Raw genomic sequence first — 27,755 nt, forward strand, 5'->3', positions numbered from 1 at the left:
GTGTGCCGATAGTACAACCCCATGCCTACAAATGACAACAGGATAGGAATATATACCATGCACTCTTCCCGATACATGTCTCTCAAGTGTCATGCTATCACGGCTAGTGATCACTGTTGCCAATAATCTTGGACACAGATATAAATCCAGCTACAGTATGCTAGTAGCACACTCACACAACATCAGTGCAAGGTACACCTTGTTAGTCATATATGTAACCCTGACATGTATGAGTCTCCTGTAGTTATGAACCTATAGTCACAGCTTGGCCCATACCATTCCAGGTTGACAGCTTAACAGGTATGTACATGCTACAGAAGCTACAGGGCACAGGTAGATGTAAAGTAAGGTCAGCCCTGTAGAGTGTTTAGCGTTACTGTTGTGAAATATATAGCCTATACAGTTGCTAATGGGATGTTTTTCTCTCCCCTACCCCTTATCTGCATCACTGATTATTATTCATATACTACGGGTATGTTGTTCTCAAAACTTAATGTTGGGATTTGTGTTGTATTATTATTCATATATTCCAATGGTTGCATACTAACATAACTTTTGAAATTCCACTGCTGTTGGCCTGTTGCCGTAACTGTTACTGGCAGGCCGTTACAATAATGACTGTTATTCCATTTATGCATGTGTTCTGTTTGCTGTGCAATGCTATTCAATTCTATTGTTCTAGGTTAATTGGAACACCCACTCATGCTGTTATAACTAATGTTGAAATGTTTTGCTCGTCACTAACCAATACACTTTGACAAACCTCAACACCATAGCACATTTGGGTAGACAGATCTTAGCGGATCCAGCTGTCTCACCTCATCTGGCCATGGCACCGGGTCCCAGCATGTCTGGGACCCAACCTCATGCTGCCTCATCCACTGGTCTTGCACCACCCTCGGGTGGAACCGCCTAAGGGTACGGGGCACATCTCCCCCAGGCTTGGGTGCGGAGGGGGCCTTGTCACCCAACACCAATTCCAAGGTATGCTGCACAGGATCATCCAGTGGGATTTGGATGACTGCCTGTGCCAGATAGAGGGCAGACTTGCACACCTCAAAGGGCAGGATGGCCCTTGTGCCCAGCCCCCAGCACAGCCACATTCAGGGCCATAAAGGGGCAGTGGTGACTGCCAATGGGTGGGGACGTCAGTCCCACTTTTTCCATCTGGGGCACTTGTCTACTGTCTTGTTTGTCTTGTCTGTCTGCAAATGCAACCTCTCCTACAAACTTACCTCCCCAAACATACCTGCAACCCTTCCCCAACATTCCACTCTCACCTTAAAAAAAGGGCATCTGTCCTAAAAAAAAATTTCTCCCATGCATAGCTCTCCATTTTGCCCCATTGTACACTGACATTAATCAATTATCCAATGAATTAATCAACAAAGTTATGTCACCCACACCCCTCCCCTGTGGGGTGTGAGGCTCTGAATTCCAAACTGTCAACATCATGCACAGCTGTTGCTGCATAAGAAATAGAGAGCTATGGTCCTTTCCTATACCCATCCTGCACATCCCTAGCTGCCTTTCATAATGTCACCCCCCTTGCTTTCCCCCATTTCACCACTTTCCTATCACCCCTTTTTTCTTTTCTTTTTTTGGAAATAGTGAGGGTTTAAGTGGAGATAAGCGACACTAAGTGAAGCTAAGTGCTGCCTGGCATCCTGCAAAACCGCACAGACCCACTTAAAACTGCTTAAAACTGCTTTAATCAGTCCATCTGATTCAGACACTACTCTGCCCAGCAACAAAATAACCAGCCTGGCAAGTCTAAAACCCAGGACCCTCTACACTAGAGTCAGAGCAAAGCACCACTAGACCAACACAGCTCTGAGGAACTAGTACTGCTTTTGTAAATATAGCATGCAGTACAGTCATGTAACTTTAGGGAAAAAAGATACCACTGCCAACTATTGAACCCAGAATCCTGTGCACTAGAGTCAGAGCAATGCACCAATAGGTCAAATCATCTCTGGGGAAGTAAGACTGCTTTGGGAAATATATAATGCACTTCAGTCTTGTAACATTAGGGAAAAAAGACACCACTGCCAAGTATTGTACCCAGGACATTGTCAAGTGCAGTATAGTGCATTACACCAGTAGGCCAACTGAGCTCTGGAGAACAAGTACTGTTCTCACAAACATACCCTGATTGCCAGTGACACACTACTCCTATATATATGTACTCAGACAAATCACAGTGTACTTGGGTCATGGGCTACTGATGCAGACAACAAACCAGTACACAGACAAATAAATGCTACTGGATATACTGGAGGCCTACAACATCAGGTAGAGCTGACAACTGCACAGACTGTTGCTGAAGGAACACAGTTGTGCCCCCTACTTATGGCAGTCATAAAACCTATTCTGTGTGCTGACATACTGGCAATGCAGTTCAGATTGGGGTTACAAACCATGACAGACAGCTCAGTGTCACATGTCATACCCATCTGAACATGTCCATGCCGATCATATGTAACACACTGTAGGCATGCACATATGCTTTACAAAAACACCTGCCATAATATATATTATTAGTGATATATCATATATTATATATTATCATACATTATGATCATATCATATGATATATATAATATATAACTATTATTATCAATATAATATATATGATTAATATATTATACATAATGTATCTGTTACATTTCTAGCATGTGTCACATCTGGACACCCCCAGTCCTGGCCCACAGCCCAGTCTGTCGCACAACAACTGCATGCATGTCAATACAACATGGCAGTGTCCAGCAAAACTGGTTGCTCCCACTGCAGTCAATGCCACCCACACTAGCATGTTAAAGGCCTACAGGGTGGGACACATTTCACAATTATGAATATGTGTTCTAAATGTCACCTACCACTGTCTGGATGGCACTATTATGTAATATATGTACCAGAGGCACATGCATCACCTGGACTGTTATGGGTACCATTAACCAAGCAATGCTGTGACACTACAGCTGACACCCCTCCCCTCCCTCACTAACAGTAACAGCCTCCTGTCCTTCTATGTCTTCACATTCCCTAGTCTGACTCCTGGCCAGAATGCAGCAGCTGCAGCCTGCCACACATGCAGCTGTATGTCCACCCACCTTCTACAGACCTAACATACCTCCCAAACACCTGGAAGAGAGTATCCACATGGCACCCATACATCAAGGTTTGGGGGGGTGCTCATGTGAGAAGGACATGTGTCACAGTCTCCCCTTACAAACATACACAGCTGATAGAACAGCATCAACTATAGCAGCATGCACATTCAGATAAAAAGGATGTATGACACTCACATGTGCCTGTCTCCTTACTGACCCCAATACACATTGTTCAATAGTACACTGCTACAGAATCTGAAAGTCTGTTAACGTCTGGACATAGCATGCAAAACTGTGGACATAACACATCAATCCAAACAGTGGGCAGTATTTCTATCTACCCTCTGTGATGCTGTAGCTCCCACATTTCGATAATGTCCTCCTCACAGGTCAGGAAAAGGGGAAATGGCCTACATGAAAGCCTTAATTATAGCATTGTGTTGCCATGCCATTGGCTAATGGAAAGGCAACCCAACTGTTCTGGATGCAATTAGCAAGTGGGAGTCACAGATTGGTGCACAGCAATCACCTGTTCTTGAGCATTACCTACAAAAGGCACGCTGCTGCCTATGGTAAACAGGTCTGACACTTTATTTGTGAAGACAGAATGTGATTCTCTAGGATACTGTAACTGGATTTCTTCTCTCAAAGGAGTACAGCACTATACCAGGTCTGTCATTGAATGAAGCATGTAATGGAATGCAGATGGGAGATGCAGTCACGGGAAATAAGAAGTTAAACAGTAGGTCTCAACAACATTGCTCCATGCAGGGACAGTGCAGTGGTGCAACAGTAGTGTTGTCGCCTCACAGTAAGAGGTTCTCCAGTTCAGTTCTCAGCTGGGGTGCCTTCTGTCTGGAGTCTGCATGTCCTCCCTGCATTAGTATGGGTTTCCTTCGGGTGCTCTGGTTTCCTCCCACATCACAAAAACATATGTCTGGAGCATTTCTCCCTGGGCCTCTACTGAAAATTGGCTGCATTCCAAGTCAGACTTTCCTGGTAAACAAATGTTAAATAAATAAATAAACATTGCCTGGACTGACATGTTGCTGTTAGTCTGCTGTCCAGCACCTACGGCCATCCGGTACAGCCCTGTCTGCAGTGACATAGATCATAGCTCTGGCCCCCGAATCACCCCAGCAATGGTCATCTCACATATGACTGCTACTTTTAATGTCTTTTGTACAATACTGACAATAATTACTAGTGGATACAGCTGGCATATGACATCATATACTGTCAGTAAGCTCCTCTCAGTCTTTGGATGTCATACAGGCTTAGTTCAAAGATAGCTCAGGTGTCCCTGACCATCCATGATGTACTTTGGCTAGGTCACTTGTGTACCCCACACCTGTATCTGATTACCTGACTCCTACGGCTAGCATACCTGGTGACCCTCTGCAGCAGGACAGCAGGTTATAGATACTAGTAGTTGGGGATACTGGCTCTGGCTCAGCAGCAGTGTGTACATATTGAGCATACAATGTAAGGGAATGCATACAGTACCACATATTCATGTACCATTACTGTGTTCCCAGGGGTCTCCCATGTCACAGACACATTCCCAAAATGCTAGGGACAGCTATCATGTATGGTGTGTGGAAATACACATTTGTCTAGCAGGGGGGTCTACATCTATTAGGCACAAGTACACATTCCACAGACATCTGGGTACTGCAGTTGTCAGACAGCTATGAGGACACCCTACACCACATATGCACTGCTCTCAGATATTGTGTAGCACGGATGTTGCTGGAATGTCCAGATGCACTTGTAGTACCACTCACCTATTTTTGGATGTAGTCTGGATGACAATGTACAGTAACCTTGCCCATAGGGGACACCCAGCAGTCGATGACAGTGATGGGTTTGGACACATAACACAGTGTGTCACACCACTCAGGCCATATCTGGTAGTCCTGGTACCATATTAGGTTACTAGGCTATGGGCCCTGAGCAGCCATATGCCTAGGCAAGATGATAGCCCATGTTTATGCAAAGCAGCACCTGATGCCCCCATCCAACAGGGACACAGGTGGTATCCCAAGGGTGTATGTGCAGTTAACCATCCAGTTAACCAGGCTATGCCTGCAAAGGTGTGAATAGCTACCCTGCTTGATGTGGCCAGGGTGCCCATTCCACCACAGGCTGATTGTATGGGGCACACATCTGAGCTGCCAGCAAGTCCACTTCATGTCACACACCAGGTTGAGGATGTGTGTGTTAACAGAGTGGAGCATGACTTGCACTTGTGCAGCAGTCTCAGCAATGTAGAGTCCGTGACTGCCTTGCATGTCAAACTGAGGTCACCCATGATGATTATGTATGTCACTGGGTAGAGGGTTGGCCTTATAACCTATCGGTGTGTGGTAGATGTTTGATGCCCTGGTATTCCCTGGTGGGGAACCTCTGTGATGTCCCCAGCTGCTGCATGTGCTGTGTGATGCAAATAATGAACAGGAAATTATGCACATTAATGGTCCTCATTGGGGGGAATGCGGGGAAGTTTATACCCTATGTCCTGTGATCACATACCCGTATGTATGACATGGGCCATGTAGAAGGTTTATCTTACAACGGAAGCAACACTGTGTTGTCATGTCATGTTGCCAAAGACATGTGTCCACAGCACCCTCATGACTGATTGCGTACCTAGGATGTTGTTTGTACTCTAGTAATACATGGGGACGACACTTTCCCCGTAGGGGTTAACACTGCATGTTGTGGTATGCGGCCTGAGGCCATGTGTCTAGCAATGGTCATGTATCACTGTGAGACCCTCCTAGGCAGATGCCTACATCACTAGGGAATCTGGTGATGTCATAAAGCATGCAATCATCTGCCAACATGGTTAGACATAGGCTAAACATGGAACAGCAGGTTACACACCTACATATCGGTCAACTGCTTGTGGTGCATTTCCTTATATGGAATCGTTGGGTCGTGTCAGTGCACCAGTGTGCTACCCCTATGGTAACGTATGGTATGTTGCATACTTGGAAATATTATATCCATAATGGCCACATGGTTTAGACTGTCACATACTTTGTCCAGGTCAAGGTAGGCATTCTACAGTGTCACCCCCCCATCCACGCCTTTGGTGACTGTGTCATAGAGGTCACCTGAGTGTAGCAGACATGCACCCTTCCTTGACAAAGCCTAGGCATGAGTAATGGAGTGTGACCAGGTCACACATATCCTTGTGAATGGGGATCAGTTGAAACTGTGCTATGGACTTGCAGAATAGCTTAGTTATACTGCTGGGTCTATCATGTGACTGAGTGGAGGATGGGGACACCCCACCTTAGTGTAAAGGGTGACAGTGGTTGTCCATCTAAAGGATGGGACAAAGGCGGTACTCAGTCCTCCTTTCAATATGGTATTGCAAGGTTTTGCTTGGAGTCAGGTAGGATGCATCCTTTGATGTGATAGGCTCCCATGGCAGATGTCTACCATGAGTTTCACATGGCAGTGGTGACCTATTCCCTACATATAGGAGACGGGGGAGTTACTATACATATGCTGATATACTGATGTGAAACACAGGGTGTGGAGCCTACACCAACTCTGCCAGGCATCCAGTATGCTATACCAACAGCACTGCTATAGCTGGTGTCCTTGTGCACCACAAGTAAGCAGCCACTACCTGTGCTGTTGCAGACATATGTGCAGCAGGGGGATGATTGTCTGTAGTGGATGTAGACAATGTAAGCACTGTGTTTTTTGTGCAGGTTTGCAGGACTAATCCCATTCTCATGTACACACTAAGGAGGCATTGCCCCAGAATGGGCACCTACTCCTATTTTGTGTCTGACAGCGGTCTTCCCTGTTATGGACAGTATGTATTGCACATGTCCACCAGACAGGTGTACATATCCTAGCAGAGGATGATGTAGGCCTGTCTGGTATACCTGACTACATGCATCTATACAAATACACATATAGCACTTGTGTGTATGTGTGGATATTGGTGCCAGTCCTTAATGAGAGGTTGGGGGCAGTGAGGCTATGTAAAACCCCCAGGAGGATGTATTCCACATTGCAGGTGTATGTATGGCTGATTCTAGCTAGTTGGATATTGTGGGAGATGGTTACTGCAAATGTGACTGCATGATGGTTGCTTTGCCATGGAGAATAACACTGTCAGTATGCTGCAGTGGTAACCTGTGTTGTGTGATGTCAACGGCAACACACCTTCTCCTCATATGTGTGTATTCCCTTACCACACTAAGGTGTTTGTACTTTCACTGTTGATGGCTTCCTGGCCATTTGTGTGCTGGCATGGCTATATCTTACCATGTATGCTAATGTTGTTCGAATGACCCAGGATCAGGGTACAGACCCAACTTATGATATAGTTGATGAGGTCCATATAGGTAGAATGGGATTCCTGGTCACATTTGGTGGCTGGTACCTAGCTGTGATTTGCATAGGTTTGTGTTGCCAGTGGTGAAGCGCCCCTGCAGTGTCCCCTGTGAATCTTACCACTTGTACAGGGTGGAGGTGTGTATGTGTCCCATATATATGGAAACCCCATGTCCCATGGCATTACTGGCTACAATTTGTCTTCTGTATGTAGGATAGGATGGTTGCCATGTAAGGCTGGGGTGGTCTCTGCAGCTTGGAACCATGGTCCATGTGACAGCACAGATATGTACTGTTCCCAGGCTAGGACTGCTTGCAATGAGGGCAAAATCATGTGTACACCTCTATAGTTTAGCAGCATGGCCTTCAGTGTGTGCTGTACTGATATTTCTCTGTTGGTAGTGATAATTTCACCAATGTTACTAATGGAGTCAGTATGGGTCTGGTAGGAACCACTGCCAGACGCATGAAGACCACTGAAGACAGATGGAGGCTATCTCTCACAGACCATCATGGTCTGTGTACCATATCATCCCAGACGCCAGGTGCTGGATCCCCTGGAATATCACAGGATAAATGTCCACATGTTAAAGGCACTCATTCCCTGATTGTATTGCTACATCCGTCTGGGTGACAGCTTAATACTGCATAAGGCTAGGGACATACCTGCCTGGGACACATAACCAGTGTGCTCACTCATGTGTCACTGCATATAGTCCAGGGATGTACATGTCAGTTGAGGCCAGGCACACCAACATGTACAGTGACTGACCTATGACATTACCTGTTGGTGAGCGGCAGCAGTGTGTATGCAATATGACTGAGTCTGGCAACTGACACAAAGTAACTGTGAACATCCACATACCCAGCCAGGTCAGAGGTGCACCAGTGTGTCTCCACTGGAGTCCCCTATGTGTAACATGTTTGACATGGGCTCATGCCTGCATGGCTGTGGGACACAGGTGTGTGGCCATGTGTGGTATATGCTGTGTATGGTTGTGGTGTTCATGTATGCCTTTGCCTCAGAGATCCTCTTAGTTTGTGGATGTATATGTTGAGGACCACTGCAGATGTTTGCGTGTGTTGTGTAGGTGTGGGTGCTGTCTGAGGTGTACTGCTTGTGTTGACAACCTGTTTGGGGACAGATATGCAGCCTTGACAGGCAGAGAGCATGGACTGCAGGCTCCTAAAGTCATTGCATCTCTCACACAGTGTGTTCATTGGTGGTGCCTGTAGATGGCTGTCCATCCATGTACATGAGGCAGGTGCTACACAATGCCAGGACACCAATATCAAACACACTGGCTGGGGAAACTGTAGGACATTGCCCAGCCTTATAGTCCAGATTCTGAAGGAGGAAAGCCAGGAGACCGGAGGGATTGGCCTACAGACCAGGTGAGTACTACTAGAGTAAGAGGGCTGACACCACAGCAGTCCATGTAGATAGCCTATGAACAAGCAGTTATATGTGCAACAGCTACATGCAGTGCAACACCTAATAGCACATGCAGCAAGTAGCATGAAACATCAGGATCAGGAGCCAATGCATGCTGTATTGCCAGTATGTTGCTGATACCCACAGACATAATGTGATGATAGATGGCAGGGGTATGATGTGGGGGTTAACAGTGGATAGTGCTGGCAAAAGTGAATGTGTAGGGTCTGTACATAATGGTGAGCAATATATGCAGTCCTGTGATGTGTTTCTCTGTTTATGTCTTTCAGGTGGGATGTACAGACGATGCAACCCAGCCTTTTCAGTAGCTGAGACCACTGCAATTACTGATGCCCTGGGACACCATCACTTTGTGCTGTTGTCAAGGAGCCCCCATAACCAGCAACAACACACTGCCCTGTGGGTACACCTGGTAGCAACAGTGAATGATGTGGTCCACCGGGACAGGAGCTACAAACAAGTCCAATACCATGATACTGATCTCATGCACAGCAAAGGGCTAGTTGTGGACAGAGACCATGCTGGCATAGGGGGAGGGCCTGCTACACAACCACCACTCTCAGCCACAGAAGAGCTCCTGACAAACCTGGCATCAGCCACCAGCTTACAGGTAAATATCAGTACATATGTCATGGTGGTGGGTGGCACAGACCCACAGCCAAGGAGCGTCCAAGTAAGCCTCCAGTGGTCATCACGGTAATACTGTAGCATTCATACTGGCAGCCTCTGCATACCTGTACCCATATGTCATGTCAATCTAAATTTGTGTTTGGGGTTTATTAATGCACACATGTGCACACATATTGCAAATGTCAGCAATTTGGGTAGTATCACAGCTTGTACTGTACATGTTGATAAATGCACATATTATCCTGTACCATTGCCATATGTGTGTGTGCTGACACTACCTCTCCCCCACAACTCCATAGGTACCTCTGGTGTGGCTGAGGAACATCAGCCTGTAGCTGGTGAGTGTGGAACTGTCATGTTATGGCTCACCTATACCCTAGGCATGGTAAGGGCTGCCACTTTGCCATGCACACAACTGTTAAGGGTACTATATTGCAATATGTGCATGTTAAGTTGTGGTGGGGTTCACTGCAGTGCATCACATTGGTAATCACAGTAGCATATTTGTAGGAGCTGTAACATACTAGCACTTAGTTTTGTAAAGGTGTAGCTACTGTGCTGTGCAGGGGTGCATTACTATTGTGTACACGGGTGCAGTGGGTATTAGCTGAAGGTCCATCACATACTCCAACTTGTCATGTATCTCACAGGTGTATAGTACCAGCAACATTAACTGGACTTAGCTGCACTGCATGGTTTTGAGGGCCTGTCCAGAGTGTGTCTGTTGTGGTCTGATTGTGTGCGGTGCATGGCATCACTCAGAAGTTGTGGTCTGTATAATGCCTTTGTGGCACCTTACCTGTGTGTGTGTATGTGTGTGTGTGTGTGTGTGTGTGTGTGTGTGTGTGTGTGTGTGTGTGTGTGTGTGTTGATAAGCAAACATTGTAGTGCAGGAATTAATGTAGTCATGTTGTCTTCCCCTCACAGGTGACCATGGGGGTTGGAGTGTGTCCCCCTCACAACCTGATGTCAGTGTCTGATCAGATGCTGACGATGGTGGTCATTGTGAGGCACAGGTGGGGTTGTTGGGGATGAATCTGTCCCATTAGTTGGCATCTCACTTCCACCCACAATGTCCCCACACATGGTCAGTATGCCCACACATACCCAGTCCATAGCAGCCACAGATATTGGGCAGTCAGAGGGTGGTGGCATTGAACAGAGTAGTGTGGTGACTATGGCATCAGTGACTGTAGACACTAGCCATAAACAGAGAGCTGGTGAAGTCCCACACAGGCAGATTGACAGGGGTGTTAAAGGAGGAATGCTGCCCATCCATCCCCTGTCAGAGGTGTCACAGCACGTGTCATCCGATGCATGTTTTGGTCCATCCTGGAGGCACAGGCACATTGTGAACTGTAAACCAGACAGATGTTCAGGGTCATGTATACAACACTGTCTGGCATGCATGGCACCCTCCATGGCATTAGTGATGGCTTACGTCATTTTGCTGATGTACTGGATAGGCAGTGGGGTGAGACATTGTCAGTCCTAACTGCAATTTCTGTGCTTGAACATGTGGCGGGAGTAGAGCGTCAGACAAGTGGATGTTGGTCAGCAGCAACATCAGCTGAGTGCCAAAGTGGCCATGCACAGTCACACTCCTGTAGTGGCAGTACCACCAGCACTTACAAAGGGAGGGTGCTGTTCACACCCCAACATGGCAGACCATGAGCACGTGGTCCTGGGAAGTCCTGTGAGGGACACAGACCTAGCAGACACCGGTCACCATCAGGAAGTAGTACCGCATCTGGCCTTGGGCATGGTGGTGCCACTGTCACTCCTGTCAGAGCCAGTTTCCGTGTTCATGGCTGGAGATGCTGAACTGTACATTCTGCCTTGTATGGTCCACAGCTGTCCAACATACTCTTGTGTAGGGCTACCACATGGCTTGACTGTGTGCATGTACACACTCACACATCACTGTCACATGCAGGTCAGTGACAGATGCACACAACTCCTCTCCATGGCCCAGCTGACCAGCACCCCTTCAGATGCACACACACATGAAATAAACTGTATGGCACAGCCTAGGCCTTTGCCAACCCCACACCTCACCCTGTGCATGTGATGATACCTATGCCACATCCTTGTGCAAAATTTAAATGTGTCCTAAGGCCAAAAATTTTTTAAAAACCCAACTGTTCTGGATGCAATTAGCAAGTGGGAGTCACAGATTGGTGCACAGCAATCACCTGTTCTTGAGCATTACCTACAAAAGGCACGCTGCTGCCTATGGTAAACAGGTCTGACACTTTATTTGTGAAGACAGAATGTGATTCTCTAGGATACTGTAACTGGATTTCTTCTCTCAAAGGAGTACAGCACTATACCAGGTCTGTCATTGAATGAAGCATGTAATGGAATGCAGATGGGAGATGCAGTCACGGGAAATAAGAAGTTAAACAGTAGGTCTCAACACCATTGCTCCATGCAGGGACAGTGCAGTGGTGCAACAGTAGTGTTGTCGCCTCACAGTAAGAGGTTCTCCAGTTCAGTTCTCAGCTGGGGTGCCTTCTGTCTGGAGTCTGCATGTCCTCCCTGCATTAGTATGGGTTTCCTTCGGGTGCTCTGGTTTCCTCCCACATCACAAAACATATGTCTGGAGCATTTCTCCCTGGGCCTCTACTGAAAATTGGCTGCATTCCAAGTCAGACTTTCCTGGTAAACAAATGTTAAATAAATAAATAAACATTGCCTGGACTGACATGTTGCTGTTAGTCTGCTGTCCAGCACCTACGGCCATCCGTACAGCCCTGTCTGCAGTGACATAGATCATAGCTCTGGCCCCGAATCACCCCAGCAATGGTCATCTCACATATGACTGCTACTTTTAATGTCTTTTGTACAATACTGACAATAATTACTAGTGGATACAGCTGGCATATGACATCATATACTGTCAGTAAGCTCCTCTCAGTCTTTGGATGTCATACAGGCTTAGTTCAAAGATAGCTCAGGTGTCCCTGACCATCCATGATGTACTTTGGCTAGGTCACTTGTGTACCCCACACCTGTATCTGATTACCTGACTCCTACGGCTAGCATACCTGGTGACCCTCTGCAGCAGGACAGCAGGTTATAGATACTAGTAGTTGGGGATACTGGCTCTGGCTCAGCAGCAGTGTGTACATATTGAGCATACAATGTAAGGGAATGCATACAGTACCACATATTCATGTACCATTACTGTGTTCCCAGGGTCTCCCATGTCACAGACACATTCCCAAAATGCTAGGGACAGCTATCATGTATGGTGTGTGGAAATACACATTTGTCTAGCAGGGGGGTCTACATCTATTAGGCACAAGTACACATTCCACAGACATCTGGGTACTGCAGTTGTCAGACAGCTATGAGGACACCCTACACCACATATGCACTGCTCTCAGATATTGTGTAGCACGGATGTTGCTGGAATGTCCAGATGCACTTGTAGTACCACTCACCTATTTTTGGATGTAGTCTGGATGACAATGTACAGTAACCTTGCCCATAGGGGACACCCAGCAGTCGATGACAGTGATGGGTTTGGACACATAACACAGTGTGTCACACCACTCAGGCCATATCTGGTAGTCCTGGTACCATATTAGGTTACTAGGCTATGGGCCCTGAGCAGCCATATGCCTAGGCAAGATGATAGCCCATGTTTATGCAAAGCAGCACCTGATGCCCCATCCAACAGGGACACAGGTGGTATCCCAAGGGTGTATGTGCAGTTAACCATCCAGTTAACCAGGCTATGCCTGCAAAGGTGTGAATAGCTACCCTGCTTGATGTGGCCAGGGTGCCCATTCCACCACAGGCTGATTGTATGGGGCACACATCTGAGCTGCCAGCAAGTCCACTTCATGTCACACACCAGGTTGAGGATGTGTGTGTTAACAGAGTGGAGCATGACTTGCACTTGTGCAGCAGTCTCAGCAATGTAGAGTCCGTGACTGCCTTGCATGTCAAACTGAGGTCACCCATGATGATTATGTATGTCACTGGGTAGAGGGTTGGCCTTATAACCTATCGGTGTGTGGTAGATGTTTGATGCCCTGGTATTCCCTGGTGGGGAACCTCTGTGATGTCCCCAGCTGCTGCATGTGCTGTGTGATGCAAATAATGAACAGGAAATTATGCACATTAATGGTCCTCATTGGGGGGAATGCGGGGAAGTTTATACCCTATGTCCTGTGATCACATACCCGTATGTATGACATGGGCCATGTAGAAGGTTTATCTTACAACGGAAGCAACACTGTGTTGTCATGTCATGTTGCCAAAGACATGTGTCCACAGCACCCTCATGACTGATTGCGTACCTAGGATGTTGTTTGTACTCTAGTAATACATGGGGACGTCACTTTCCCCGTAGGGGTTAACACTGCATGTTGTGGTATGCGGCCTGAGGCCATGTGTCTAGCAATGGTCATGTATCACTGTGAGACCCTCCTAGGCAGATGCCTACATCACTAGGGAATCTGGTGATGTCATAAAGCATGCAATCATCTGCCAACATGGTTAGACATAGGCTAAACATGGAACAGCAGGTTACACACCTACATATCGGTCAACTGCTTGTGGTGCATTTCCTTATATGGAATCGTTGGGTCGTGTCAGTGCACCAGTGTGCTACCCCTATGGTAACGTATGGTATGTTGCATACTTGGAAATATTATATCCATAATGGCCACATGGTTTAGACTGTCACATACTTTGTCCAGGTCAAGGTAGGCATTCTACAGTGTCACCCCCCCATCCACGCCTTTGGTGACTGTGTCATAGAGGTCACCTGAGTGTAGCAGACATGCACCCTTCCTTGACAAAGCCTAGGCATGAGTAATGGAGTGTGACCAGGTCACACATATCCTTGTGAATGGGGATCAGTTGAAACTGTGCTATGGACTTGCAGAATAGCTTAGTTATACTGCTGGGTCTATCATGTGACTGAGTGGAGGATGGGGACACCCCACCTTAGTGTAAAGGGGTGACAGTGGTTGTCCATCTAAAGGATGGGACAAAGGCGGTACTCAGTCCTCCTTTCAATATGGTATTGCAAGGTTTTGCTTGGAGTCAGGTAGGATGCATCCTTTGATGTGATAGGCTCCCATGGCAGATGTCTACCATGAGTTTCACATGGCAGTGGTGACCTATTCCCTACATATAGGAGACGGGGGAGTTACTATACATATGCTGATATACTGATGTGAAACACAGGGTGTGGAGCCTACACCAACTCTGCCAGGCATCCAGTATGCTATACCAACAGCACTGCTATAGCTGGTGTCCTTGTGCACCACAAGTAAGCAGCCACTACCTGTGCTGTTGCAGACATATGTGCAGCAGGGGGATGATTGTCTGTAGTGGATGTAGACAATGTAAGCACTGTGTTTTTTGTGCAGGTTTGCAGGACTAATCCCATTCTCATGTACACACTAAGGAGGCATTGCCCCAGAATGGGCACCTACTCCTATTTTGTGTCTGACAGCGGTCTTCCCTGTTATGGACAGTATGTATTGCACATGTCCACCAGACAGGTGTACATATCCTAGCAGAGGATGATGTAGGCCTGTCTGGTATACCTGACTACATGCATCTATACAAATACACATATAGCACTTGTGTGTATGTGTGGATATTGGTGCCAGTCCTTAATGAGAGGTTGGGGGCAGTGAGGCTATGTAAAACCCCCAGGAGGATGTATTCCACATTGCAGGTGTATGTATGGCTGATTCTAGCTAGTTGGATATTGTGGGAGATGGTTACTGCAAATGTGACTGCATGATGGTTGCTTTGCCATGGAGAATAACACTGTCAGTATGCTGCAGTGGTAACCTGTGTTGTGTGATGTCAACGGCAACACACCTTCTCCTCATATGTGTGTATTCCCTTACCACACTAAGGTGTTTGTACTTTCACTGTTGATGGCTTCCTGGCCATTTGTGTGCTGGCATGGCTATATCTTACCATGTATGCTAATGTTGTTCGAATGACCCAGGATCAGGGTACAGACCCAACTTATGATATAGTTGATGAGGTCCATATAGGTAGAATGGGATTCCTGGTCACATTTGGTGGCTGGTACCTAGCTGTGATTTGCATAGGTTTGTGTTGCCAGTGGTGAAGCGCCCCTGCAGTGTCCCCTGTGAATCTTACCACTTGTACAGGGTGGAGGTGTGTATGTGTCCCATATATATGGAAACCCTATGTCCCATGGCATTACTGGCTACAATTTGTCTTCTGTATGTAGGATAGGATGGTTGCCATGTAAGGCTGGGGTGGTCTCTGCAGCTTGGAACCATGGTCCATGTGACAGCACAGATATGTACTGTTCCCAGGCTAGGACTGCTTGCAATGAGGGCAAAATCATGTGTACACCTCTATAGTTTAGCAGCATGGCCTTCAGTGTGTGCTGTACTGATATTTCCCTGTTGGTAGTGATAATTTCACCAATGTTACTAATGGAGTCAGTATGGGTCTGGTAGGAACCACTGCCAGACGCATGAAGACCACTGAAGACAGATGGAGGCTATCTCTCACAGACCATCATGGTCTGTGTACCATATCATCCCAGACGCTCAGGTGCTGGATCCCCTGGAATATCACAGGATAAATGTCCACATGTTAAAGGCACTCATTCCCTGATTGTATTGCTACATCCGTCTGGGTGACAGCTTAATACTGCATAAGGCTAGGGACATACCTGCCTGGGACACATAACCAGTGTGCTCACTCATGTGTCACTGCATATAGTCCAGGGATGTACATGTCAGTTGAGGCCAGGCACACCAACATGTACAGTGACTGACCTATGACATTACCTGTTGGTGAGCGGCAGCAGTGTGTATGCAATATGACTGAGTCTGGCAACTGACACAAAAGTAACTGTGAACATCCACATACCCAGCCAGGTCAGAGGTGCACCAGTGTGTCTCCACTGGAGTCCCCTATGTGTAACATGTTTGACATGGGCTCATGCCTGCATGGCTGTGGGACACAGGTGTGTGGCCATGTGTGGTATATGCTGTGTATGGTTGTGGTGTTCATGTATGCCTTTGCCTCAGAGATCCTCTTAGTTTGTGGATGTATATGTTGAGGACCACTGCAGATGTTTGCGTGTGTTGTGTAGGTGTGGGTGCTGTCTGAGGTGTACTGCTTGTGTTGACAACCTGTTTGGGGACAGATATGCAGCCTTGACAGGCAGAGAGCATGGACTGCAGGCTCCTAAAGTCATTGCATCTCTCACACAGTGTGTTCATTGGTGGTGCCTGTAGATGGCTGTCCATCCATGTACATGAGGCAGGTGCTACACAATGCCAGGACACCAATATCAAACACACTGGCTGGGGAAACTGTAGGACATTGCCCAGCCTTATAGTCCAGATTCTGAAGGAGGAAAGCCAGGGAGACCGGAGGGATTGGCCTACAGACCAGGTGAGTACTACTAGAGTAAGAGGGCTGACACCACAGCAGTCCATGTAGATAGCCTATGAACAAGCAGTTATATGTGCAACAGCTACATGCAGTGCAACACCTAATAGCACATGCAGCAAGTAGCATGAAACATCAGGATCAGGGAGCCAATGCATGCTGTATTGCCAGTATGTTGCTGATACCCACAGACATAATGTGATGATAGATGGCAGGGGTATGATGTGGGGGTTAACAGTGGATAGTGCTGGCAAAAGTGAATGTGTAGGGTCTGTACATAATGGTGAGCAATATATGCAGTCCTGTGATGTGTTTCTCTGTTTATGTCTTTCAGGTGGGATGTACAGACGATGCAACCCAGCCTTTTCAGTAGCTGAGACCACTGCAATTACTGATGCCCTGGGACACCATCACTTTGTGCTGTTGTCAAGGAGCCCCCATAACCAGCAACAACACACTGCCCTGTGGGTACACCTGGTAGCAACAGTGAATGATGTGGTCCACCGGGACAGGAGCTACAAACAAGTCCAATACCATGATACTGATCTCATGCACAGCAAAGGGCTAGTTGTGGACAGAGACCATGCTGGCATAGGGGGAGGGCCTGCTACACAACCACCACTCTCAGCCACAGAAGAGCTCCTGACAAACCTGGCATCAGCCACCAGCTTACAGGTAAATATCAGTACATATGTCATGGTGGTGGGTGGCACAGACCCACAGCCAAGGAGCGTCCAAGTAAGCCTCCAGTGGTCATCACGGTAATACTGTAGCATTCATACTGGCAGCCTCTGCATACCTGTACCCATATGTCAGGTCAATCTAAATTTGTGTTTGGGGTTTATTAATGCACACATGTGCACACATATTGCAAATGTCAGCAATTTGGGTAGTATCACAGCTTGTACTGTACATGTTGATAAATGCACATATTATCCTGTACCATTGCCATATGTGTGTGCTGACACTACCTCTCCCCCACAACTCCATAGGTACCTCTGGTGTGGCTGAGGAACATCAGCCTGTAGCTGGTGAGTGTGGAACTGTCATGTTATGGCTCACCTATACCCTAGGCATGGTAAGGGCTGCCACTTTGCCATGCACACAACTGTTAAGGGTACTATATTGCAATATGTGCATGTTAAGTTGTGGTGGGGTTCACTGCAGTGCATCACATTGGTAATCACAGTAGCATATTTGTAGGAGCTGTAACATACTAGCACTTAGTTTTGTAAAGGTGTAGCTACTGTGCTGTGCAGGGGTGCATTACTATTGTGTACACGGGTGCAGTGGGTATTAGCTGAAGGTCCATCACATACTCCAACTTGTCATGTATCTCACAGGTGTATAGTACCAGCAACATTAACTGGACTTAGCTGCACTGCATGGTTTTGAGGGCCTGTCCAGAGTGTGTCTGTTGTGGTCTGATTGTGTGCGGTGCATGGCATCACTCAGAAGTTGTGGTCTGTATAATGCCTTTGTGGCACCTTACCTGTGTGTGTATGTGTGTGTGTGTGTGTGTGTGTGTGTGTGTGTGTGTGTGTGTGTGTGTGTGTGTGTGTGTGTGTTGATAAGCAAACATTGTAGTGCAGGAATTAATGTAGTCATGTTGTCTTCCCCTCACAGGTGACCATGGGGGTTGGAGTGTGTCCCCCTCACAACCTGATGTCAGTGTCTGATCAGATGCTGACGATGGTGGTCATTGTGAGGCACAGGTGGGGTTGTTGGGGATGAATCTGTCCCATTAGTTGGCATCTCACTTCCACCCACAATGTCCCCACACATGGTCAGTATGCCCACACATACCCAGTCCATAGCAGCCACAGATATTGGGCAGTCAGAGGGTGGTGGCATTGAACAGAGTAGTGTGGTGACTATGGCATCAGTGACTGTAGACACTAGCCATAAACAGAGAGCTGGTGAAGTCCCACACAGGCAGATTGACAGGGGTGTTAAAGGAGGAATGCTGCCCATCCATCCCCTGTCAGAGGTGTCACAGCACGTGTCATCCGATGCATGTTTTGGTCCATCCTGGAGGCACAGGCACATTGTGAACTGTAAACCAGACAGATGTTCAGGGTCATGTATACAACACTGTCTGGCATGCATGGCACCCTCCATGGCATTAGTGATGGCTTACGTCATTTTGCTGATGTACTGGATAGGCAGTGGGGTGAGACATTGTCAGTCCTTAACCGTGCAATTTCTGTGCTTGAACATGTGGCGGGAGTAGAGCGTCAGACAAGTGGATGTTGGTCAGCAGCAACATCAGCTGAGTGCCAAAGTGGCCATGCACAGTCACACTCCTGTAGTGGCAGTACCACCAGCACTTACAAAGGGAGGGTGCTGTTCACACCCCAACATGGCAGACCATGAGCACGTGGTCCTGGGAAGTCCTGTGAGGGACACAGACCTAGCAGACACCGGTCACCATCAGGAAGTAGTACCGCATCTGGCCTTGGGCATGGTGGTGCCACTGTCACTCCTGTCAGAGCCAGTTTCCGTGTTCATGGCTGGAGATGCTGAACTGTACATTCTGCCTTGTATGGTCCACAGCTGTCCAACATACTCTTGTGTAGGGCTACCACATGGCTTGACTGTGTGCATGCACACACTCACACATCACTGTCACATGCAGGTCAGTGACAGATGCACACAACTCTTCTTCATGGCCCAGCTGACCAGCACCCCTCCAGATGCACACACACATGATGTCAACTGTATGGCACAGCCTAGGCCTTTGCCATCCCCACACCTCACCCTGTGCATGTGATGATACCTGTGCCACATCCCTGTTATCCATATCATTGATGCAGAGATATATTAATATGTGTCTGTTGCACAGAATGAATATACTACAGGTAATGGCAGTGTGTAGTGTAGTAGTGTTATGGCCTGTAAGATGCTGTCTGCTGGCAATTGTCATGAGTACACATCAAAGTGTACATACCTTTGTGCCATGATGCTTTATTGCTGTTAGTACTGCTGACAGACTGTTGTCTCACAGACCTTTTTCTGTTTCCATCACAGGTGTCAGTGTGTGTAAGTTGTGGTGGGCTGCTGCCAGTATGGGAACTGAGGGTGGCAGAGTGGTAACACAGATACCTTTTCATTGGCAAGGTATGGCTGTTTGTGTCCATTTTTACTTAGGTGTGTATGCATGGAGCAGTGTGTGAGGGACAATGGGGGCAGACAGCATACCTACCATGCATACCACTTGACACAGCATGCTACTCTTGCTACATGTCACCTGGGAGTTCTGTATGATTACAGGTTCATAGGTACAATGGTGGTTACTGCAGTACTAGCCCTAGATCCCTTACAAGCCTATCCAGTACTGTATCCCCATCAGAATCATCTATCAGCATCTGTTGCCCCTGCTATTGTTTGACACACTTTGGACCCCTGGGACAGATGTTTTTTTGGTATCCACTCAACCTTGATGCAGTTGATGAGGGTCTGCATGGTACTCTGTTTGACATTTTTTGGAGAGTGCATTCCTGACAGAGGGCAGCCTCTGGGAGACAAACCTGTCTCTCCAGCTGTTTATTTTGCTGTGTCATATGTGATTAAAGCATGTCATGCCAGTAATGCACACAGAGTTATACTGACATATATAGGGCAGCTGTTGAAGGGCTGACCACAACATTGCCATCTTGGCATGCCACAGCCCACCTGTGGCCAACCTGTCCAATGCCAAGTGGTGCAGTACTGATTCAAGGCTGTCTGCATGGCACAGGTGTTGAAGGCCATGGATAGCCTTTGTGTTTGTTAGCATAGCCTTACCATTTAGTGCAGATGTCTGCATAGGTACATACCAGACCAGCCATGCTGCTAATGTCTTGTTGTACTGACTGATGACTATACAGAGGTAATGTCCACCTTTTGTCTGGATGCAGTCCATTTACCTATGTGGTGACCCACATGCAAGCCTTTTCTGACTACTGCCACTACTTCATGGGTGACTGTAACAGTGTTATCAACCTGGGTAGTCAGGTCTGTCACCCCAGTTTGTGCGTTTATGGGGTTGTTGTTGATGTTGGAAATAGTGGGTCCGTGTCCTCACCTTATGGTATGATGGTACACTTTCTGCATTCAGCTGGAGGCCAGGACCTGGCCACCATTCCATACCCACTGTATGACCCCATTACAGTGTGTTAACATCGGTTTGTGGGTCAATGACAGACAGCACACTACTCACAGTTGCCACAGCTTTAGGCAGTACCTACATATGTGGGAGGTGGCAGTTTGCATTCATGCCTTCATACATGTGAGTCATTGTGGGTGGAAGCTACACACAGGGTGCACACATGTCTACATATTGCACACACATAGGCAACACAGGGTAGGGTTGCCACTTATCAAATGTGGAATGTGGGACATGTCTTGTAGTATTGTGACACTTGCCAGGACATACTATAACCCATGGCAATTGCACCAGACAGGACTTCCCTTTGTTTGCCAATATGACTTCTTGTGTCACATTATCATAGGTTATGCTGATTCTCATACCAGTAAGGTGCTTCTAATGTGAAGTAACTGCCTTATGCATGTAGAAGACAACCTTAGCAGAAATTTGTTGTCTTACACTCTGGGGACCTCTGTATTGTTAGTGTCATTGTCACAGGTCAAACCTGGCTAAACATGGACTGCAACCTGCAGGGTGGGACAGGTGGTGGCCATAACCCCCACCTGTACAGATGTCTTCAGAATGTCATGCTGTTTGCCACATATTTTTACCTTTGGCATAGCATTGTGGTTTCCTGGCAAAGTTGTGTGAATTCATTAAAGACTGACGTTACACAATACTGACAGATATTTGCCTGTCAGACTTCATACCCTTCAGAAAATGCATATGAATGCACAACCTGTTCTGCTATCCCCTGTGTATGTTTGTCAGCACAATATTTAAAGATTGACCCTAATATGTGGCCTTTATCCCACTTTTCTGTAAGGCTTTCTACAGATGTCTTTCTGTAAGGGGTTGAGAGGTATGTTTGTGGCCACAACAACCCTGCTTTTGCTGCTTTTGCTACTTCATTCCATTTGGCCAGTATTGTTTACATTTTGTTTCTTGTTATACTGGCACAAGTGTTTTTTTTTGTTTAGTTGTGGTTCTTGTTTCCAAATGGTTGAAGCAGCTTCTGGTTCCTTGATGGATGTTAGTCTACATTCTACCCCAGGATCGAATGATTGAAGTATTATGCAGCTTATCATGAATACTATGTTGGATATACAAAAAACACTTCAACAATTGGTTCTAGTGGGGCATTTGAAAGATGACCAAAGGGCAAGTTCTGATGATGAGACTGAGACTGTTATTGAGGTACAGAAAAGTCCTAATGTTAACTTTTCTGGTAAGACTGTTAAGATGAAACAAAGATCATTTACCAATTATACTGATGTACAGTCTGTTCTATCTAATAAATATGATCCTTTTTATACCTCTGACTTGGTTACCAGCTCTTTGAGGGAAGATGAATACAGGGGTTCCATTGATAATTTGATTAAATTTCTTAAAAAAAATTCAGAGGACTCGATTTAGAGAATAAATATCTTGAGACTTGCATTAAAATGCGTATAGTCCCTAAGGGGCTTTGTTTTTTCAAATGCCCAAATCGAGTCAGTATTAATGATGAATTATTTGACACTTCAGTTGACTTTTTTTAATGAAGCTGGCTTGAAACTGTTGCAACTATTAATTGACGATGTTAAGTAAATGGTAGTTTTAAAGGAAGAGATCATAGTACTGAACAACAGTTAGATCGTGTGTTTCAAGACAATCCTTATTATATTGAGTCCTTCAAAGAGATCGAACAACATGAAGCTGCAATAGTCTCTCGTAAACACAATGAAATTAGTAGAGACATTGCAGCTTATAGAGACAAGACAGCTTACACTGATTTCATTTCTAATAGTAAAAGCAAGTTCACTTTAAATGCCAGTAAAGTGAATAGTGTGATTGACAGACAAACTAACCAATCACGAGTGTTTAACATCGAAGGGCGGCAACAGAGAGACAGAACCAATCTTACAAATGGAGGTCTTGGTACTTCTGGTTCTAATTTGCGAAATGAAAGGCAAGAGGATAAAATCAATGGTGTAAGTGAGAACATTAGCAGTGGTTATAATGAAAATAATGGGGCAAGACCTAAAACCTTTTTTTCAAAAGAAAGATACAAAGGTCCTGAAAATAAAAATGAAGAGAATGAGGGCTCAGCTTGCATCAGATTCATCAACGGACATTTGATTGAACCAGCAAGTGATTTTTTTAAATATTTTAAATTTGTCTGATTTTGTATTAAATGAAAAAAATAAGAAAATACTTATTTTAGGTTTACATATTGTGCCTACTAGATATGAAAATGTTGTGAGTACTGTTTTAGAGTTACAAATGTACACTTGCAAGTTAAATTTACATTTTATTTTAAAAGATATACCTAGTCAGCCTTGTAAATATGTTATGCCTTCTGAATATTATCCCACCTTATTAAACATGCTTAAAGTGTTTGAAAATGTTTGTGAAGAGGAAATTAGAAACTGTTTACATAATGTAACCCAATATAACAAATTTTATAATTTGGATGCAAGTGAGAGGAAAGCACTTTTTGAATTAAGGCAGGCAAGAAGCATTAGGATAATGAAGAGTGATAAAGGGGCTACATTAGTATTAATGAATAATGATATATATATATATATATATATATATATATATATATATATATATATATATATATATATAAAACAACAGTATGCTAATATTATTAAACAATGAAGCGGATTACAAAATTGTTAACTTAAGAGACATACACAAAAGCTTTAGTAAAATACACGGTTTTTCGTATGACAGTCTTATGAATGAAGTCATTGACTTTGAGGTTTACAGCTTTTGTGTAGTTGATAAGCCAAAAATTGGTACGTTGTTTGGAATACTGAAAGTCCATAAGGACCAAATGAATCTGTCCTTCAGGCCTATTGTTTCTTTGCCTAATAGTGCTACAGAGGGAATTTCTTTAGTTGTTGATTCAGTTTTGAGCCCACTTGTGCAAAAGTTGGATTCTTATATAAACAATTTGTTGGACTTTCTTGGTAAAATGAAATAATTTTTGTCTTATTTTAACTTTGAATGTAGCAAACATTATTGATTGGTGAATTTTTTCATTCACATTGGTGGATTGGTTCATTTGTACATTGGTTAAGCGAGATGCAGCTACTTTAATACTGAGCATTGATTGCAATGTTTTTTGCATCAACACATTATGATTGGCTCTCATTTGTTTTAGTTTATTGATTTGTCACTGAAGATCCATTGGATACCTCACTTTAATTACTTTATGGCTTTTACTTTGAGTATTTATTTTAGGCATTCTGAATTTATGTTATAATTTTCTGAAAAAGTTCCAAGACACTGAATAAATGAATGAAAGCGCTTAACCACTGGTTCACTGTCTTCATTTCTGCATGGTAACAAAGTTTGTTTTTAAGTTTTATATTATGTTTACTGTTGATGTGACTGCTTTATATAGTTCTATTCCTCATGATGAAGGTGTAGAATATGTCAGATAATTTATTGTTAGAAACACTAATGTAACCAATATAAGGGTTATTTTCTTTTGTGATTTGATTGAATTATTATTAGATAATAATTACTTCATTTTTTTTCTTAAATTTTTCTTTTATTTTTCAAATACATTTGAATGAATTCCATAGTATTTATACATATAATCTTAAATAACTATGTACACTATTTACATTAGCCGGACACTATAACAGATCTTAATGTATACAGTTACTTTATAAGTATGTCCAATCCATTATCAGCATGTCTGATCAATTATTGTATAGTGTCAATCAATGATAGGACTTCTTCTCAAGGGTTATTGATAAATGGCTTTGGATAAATTCTTAGTCCTTTAATTTTAACTTGTAATAATGCTGTAGTCATCAGTAGGTGATAGAAGTCTTCCAAAGTTGGTATTGTGTTTGTATTCCATCTTCTTGTTATACACTTCCTTGAAATTGCAAGTATAGTCCATACTAGATACATGTTTGACCTATTCAAATGAGGACCTTCATTCACATTTAATAATACAAGAACTTTAGTTAAATAAAATGATTCATTAAATAAAGCTTGTAGAAAGTTATTAATACCATTACAAAATGGCTTAATTTTAACACAATCAAAGAAAATGTGTCTCCAATCTGTATTGTGTACTTGCTCACATCTCCAACATATTCATTTTATGGAAGAACTAATTTTACTGATTCTGTCTGGGGTAAAGAAAGCTCTGGGCAAGTATTTCCAATTAAAAACTTTCCAGTATTGCGTAAAGGATGTATATTTTATTGATAATAAGATATTTGTTTTAATATCTTTAGTTAACTGTATTGAGTGTCCTTTTGTTATATATTTCCAGTATGAGGTTGTGGTTGTTGTTTTATAGTTTATCAATATTTTGTAAAATTTTGAAATACTGTTTTCCATGTCTAAGTCATTATATATGATTTCATATATGTATTTTGTAAATTTAGGTATTTCTTTAAATGAAGAATTGTTAATTATTCTACATAAATCTTGCAATAGAATCCTGAATACTCTGTAAAGTTAGCCCATCCTGTTGTGGAATGTTGTATGCTGTTTTTATTACTTGCATACCTAAAACTTTTAGTTCTTTGATACATTGGAGCCAACAAACAAATCCTTTCTGTTCCCAGGAATTAATAATTTCTCTATATATTGTATTTAGAAAGTTCTTTGTGACTACAAATGGTGTTAAAAGATCAAACCAGATTTTTAAATCTATATTTGAATTACTAATTTTCCTAAATGAGTCAATGTAATAATTAATCATATGAGTTTAAGTGGGTTGAGTTATGTTATATTGCATACTAATACATAATATATGCCATGGCAAATTGTTTTTATCTGTTATTTGAATTTTTTTTGTAAATCAAATTAATTTATTGATGTTACAGTTAGTAATTCTTTCCAATTTGCAGAGTAATTTGAACTTATTCAATCTGAGATTGTTTTAGATATTGATGCTTTTATATATGTTTGTATATGAGGAAAGTTTAATCCCCTCTATTCCCATTGTCTGATATGATGTATTAAAGCTATTCTGTTTTTTTTTGGGAAACTATAACAATTTTATTAGGCATGAATTTATTTCTTTAAGTATATTCCTTTCTGGTAACAGTTGTATTGCAAAGGCTATATCTATCTATATATATATATATATATATATATATATATATATATATATATATATATATATATATATATATATATAGGATCTTGGGCAGTAAAACCATTTTATTAACTGTAGTCTATCTTCAAATGTTAATATTTTGTTCCATTTTTCTGCAGAGGTTTTAATTGTATTGATAATATTATTGTAGTTTTTTTAGACTAATTCATTATTATCCTTGCATAATTCATGTCCTAGATATTTTTAGGTAGATTCTTGTTTCCCTATTATGTGATCCCCCTTAGGCTGCATTTTTTTATTTAAAAATAATAATTTTGAATTTGATTTATTGAAATGGAGTCCTGAAGTCATGTGAAATATGTCAATTAATATATCTAATTCTTCTAGTGTCTCTTTTCTATTAGATAATGTTAGTAATATGTCATCAGCAAATAGCATTACTTTAGAATTGCATTGTTCATAAACATCTATTTCTTTGATTTTTATATTGTTACAAATTGAATCTGCCAATATTTCAATAGTGAGAGCAAATAGAATCGGTGACATGGGACATCCCTGTTTAGTGCCTTTTGTTATATGTATATGTTTAGAGGTAAAAGGACCTAACTTGACATACGCTAAATTATTTGTACATATATTCTTTAGGAGATGAACAAAGGATGCAGAAAATTCAAATAGCATTAGGATTTTGATTAAATAGTCCCAATTTAGGGAATCAAATGCTTTTTCTATATCTAAGCCAATTATGAGTGTTTCTTTATTTTCTTTATTAACATAATCTATAAGAGAAATTATCCTTTTAATATTGTCATGTGTTTGTCTATGATATATAAATCCAGTCTGATCATTATTTATTGTTTTGGATAGTGGTATTTTCATTCTGTTAGTTAATATTGTCATAAATATCTTATAGTCATTATTTAATAATGCTATAGGTCTATATGAGGTACAGAGGTTTGGGGATTTGTTTTCCTTTAGGATTGGTGTGATTAAGGAATATATTCAAGAGGGTGGTATTAAAGCTTGTGACTGAATTTCTAATAGAGTTTTATGGAAGAGGGATAGTATCTTTGAAGGAAAAAGTTTATATATTTCCATAAATATGCCATCTTTACCTGGAGCTTTATTATTTTTACCCTATTTTATTGTATCTGTAATTTCTTTGTAGGATATGGGTGCTTGTAGATCTAGTTTTAATTTTTCTGGTATTTTTTTTTTTATATTAGAACATTTTTCATCTAGAGTTAATTGATCGATATGTATATTTTCTTTTTGGAAATGTTCCATATAGTGATTTCTATAGGCATCAAGAATATCACCTATATCCAAGACATTTTTCCCTTTCTTTTCATGGAAAATACTTTTAATGTTATTAGCTTTTGATTGCATTTTGATTCTTGTAGATACATTATGTAAGTATTTGGGAGAAGTGGCCAAGGTATTAATTTTTAGTTTTTCTAAAGCTAAACTAGTTTTATGTGTTACAATTTCATTGTATTTATTGTTTAATACTTCTACTTTCTTTTTCATCTCCAAATTATTTTGATTTTTTTCAGC

Source organism: Protopterus annectens, chromosome 3.part0 (genome assembly GCF_019279795.1).
Source record: "Protopterus annectens isolate FY-2018-M chromosome 3.part0, PAN1.0, whole genome shotgun sequence".
Lineage (NCBI taxonomy): Eukaryota > Metazoa > Chordata > Ceratodontiformes > Protopteridae > Protopterus > Protopterus annectens.